Source organism: Andrographis paniculata, unplaced genomic scaffold (genome assembly GCF_009805555.1).
Source record: "Andrographis paniculata isolate CXL003 unplaced genomic scaffold, ASM980555v1 Contig38END, whole genome shotgun sequence".
Lineage (NCBI taxonomy): Eukaryota > Viridiplantae > Streptophyta > Magnoliopsida > Lamiales > Acanthaceae > Andrographis > Andrographis paniculata.
This window is the reverse complement of record NW_026137571.1, coordinates 3,004,395-3,007,425: the sequence shown is the minus strand read 5'-3', so window position 1 is coordinate 3,007,425 and position 3,031 is coordinate 3,004,395.

Here is a 3,031-nt window from a genome sequence, read left to right as displayed (position 1 = left end):
TTGCAACTTTATAAAGCTAACAAACAGTCACATTGTGAATTCATGCATATTAGGGGTAGGTCTCCCTTTAGACAAAATAAGAATGGCTCTTCTTCCAATAACAATAAGCAATGGAGTAACTCCTATAATAGTCAACATAAGAAGAAGTCTAGAAGTAAGTCTAAAAATAGGTCACAAACCCTTTCTAAGTATATTAAACGTTGCTTTAATTATGGGGATCCTTCACACTTCATTAGGAATTGCCCTAGAAAGAATAGAAACTCCAATAACAATAGTAACAATGTAAGCAATGTTTCAGCAGCCCCAAATAATAATTCAAATGAACAAGCAAATTTGATTTTACAAGAGAATTATTTGGGTGATGTCTTTGTCATTACTGTTGAATGTTATAAAATGACTGTTTTTAACAAAATTGAATGGTTATTAGATTCAGCATGCACTTATCACATGACACCTTTTAAAGAATTATTTTCGGATTATAAAACTATTACAAATTGCAATGTTTCTATGGTGGATAATAGAATTTGTAGAGTTGAGGGAATAGGGATTGTTTCTTTAAAATTCAGTTCCGGATTTGTAGTAAAACTGTCAAATGTGCGTCATATGCCTGATTTGTCAAGTAATTTGCTTTCTTGTGCGGGTTTATCTCCCCTAGGATTAGAGAGGAAGTGGGGAGGGAATTATATGAAAATTATAAAGGGCTATTTGGTTGTTTTTAAAGTTGAAATGAGAAATAACCTTTACATAGTGACTGTTGTACCTGTTTTAAAATCTAAGCATGTGGTAAATGTTGTCCTTGACAAAACTGAGTTGTGGCATAAAAGACTAGGTCACTTGAGTAATAGAGGATTAGAGATTTTGCAAAAATCCGGTTATTTTGGTGATGAAAAAGTTTCAGCTATGCCTTTTTGTGAAAATTGCATTTATGGAAAACATCATAGAGTTTCCTTTCCTAGGATTACCGCTGAAAATAAAATTCTTTCAAGAGATGTCTTGGAATATTTACACTCCGATGTGTGGGGCCCTTCTAGTGAACCCACACATGGTGGGAGTAAATATTTCTTGTCAATAATTGATGATTTTTCAAGGAAAGTTTGGGTATTTTTGTTAAAACAAAAATCTGATGTTTTTGAAACCTTTAAAAATTGGAAGATTTTGATTAAAAATCAAATGGGCAAAAAGATAAAATGTTTAAGGACGGATAATGGTTTAGAATATTGTAATACTTTGTTTGATAGCTTTTGTGTTGAAAATGGATTTTAGGGGTCATAAAACAGCCCCTTACACACCCCAACAAAATGGGGTGGCCGAGCGGTTGAACCAAACTCTATTGGAAAGAGTTCAAAGCTTGTTAGCTTCCTCGGGTTTATCAAAATGCTTTTGGGATGAGGCCATTAAAACAACTGCTTATTTGATAAATAGGTCTCCATCGGTACCTTTAAAGAGTGATTTTCCCGTGTTTAGGTGGAGTGGGAAGAGGGTGGATTTATCAAACTTAAAAGTGTTTGGCTGTTCAGCTTTTTGCTTGTTTTCAATGACAAGTTAGAGCCTAGAGCTGAGAAATATGTATTTTTAGGTTATCCTGATGGAGGTAAGGGATATAGGCTATGTGTAACTTCTAAACCAGGTTTTAAAACTTTTGTAAGTAGGGATGTCATATTCAATGAACATGACATGCCTTGTTTAACAACAAAACACTCCTTAAATGAGGAAGTTGCTATTAACAGTCCTCCTAGCAACATTCAAAATGAGGTGGAACATCATCGCTATGAACTAAATAGTAATGAAACTGGAGTGGGTGAGTAGACTGTTTTTGCCGGAGTTGAACCGGTAGATTCAGCTGTTTCTGAATTTTCAGATAAGTCCATGGGGACTAATCCTGAAAGGCAGAATCTGGATGGTAATTCAGATTCTGAAAATGTTGAAATTGATTATGAAAATGCTGAAATTGATAATCAAAATCTGGAAAATTATCAGCTTGCTAAGGATAGAAGTATAAGGAATATTAGACAGCCCCTAGGTTTAATGATTTTGATATTGATCAATTTTCTTATAATGTGTTTGATTCATTAGATGGAAATGAACCAAAGTCATATAATGAGGCAATAAAATCAAAACATAAAGAGGAATGGGTTAATGCAATGAATGAAGAGATTAAGTCTCTAAGGGACAATAACACGTGGGAGTTAGTTCCTAGGTTGCCTAACGGGTCTATAGTTGATTGTAAATGGCTTTACAAGGTAAAACAAGATGAAAATGGAGTTAGGTTTAAGGCAAGATTAGTTGCAAAAGGTTATACTCAAAAGGAGGGGATAGATTACAATGTGATTTTTGCTCATGTTGTTAAATATACCACTATACGTGTCATGCTTGCTTTGGTTGCTTATTTTAATTGGGAGTTGAAAAAATTAGATATAAAAATAGCATTTTTACATGGTGATTTGTTTGAAAAAATATATATGAGACAACCGGAGGGTTATCTTGATAAAAATAAAATAAATCATATTTGTCTTTTAAAGAAATCACTTTATGGGTTAAAACAATCTCCTAGACAATAGAATCTTAAATTTGATGAATGTATGAAATCTTTGGAATTCAATATAAGTAAATTTGACCATTATTTGTATTTTAAAATAGCATGTAAGCATCCGGTTTTCTTGCTGTTATATGTTGATATATGTTGTTAATGGGTCATATTTTGGAAATAATAAATTATGTGAAAGATTGCTTAAGCAAGAAATTTGATATGAAATATTTAGGAGATGCAAAAGTAATTCTTGGCATGAATATAATGATGAATAGGAAAGAAAACTTACTGTTTTTAAATCAGTCCACTTATATTAGAAAAATTCTGAAAAAGTTTTCTATGTGTGATGCAAAACCCTCATATGTCCCTCTCACATCTAACTTCATTTTTTCAAAAGAGCAATGCCCTAAATCTGAAAATGATGTGGTTTATATAAAAAATGTTCCTTTAATGTCATAGGCTCTATCATGTATTTGATGGTGTGTACTAGACCTGATTTAGCAT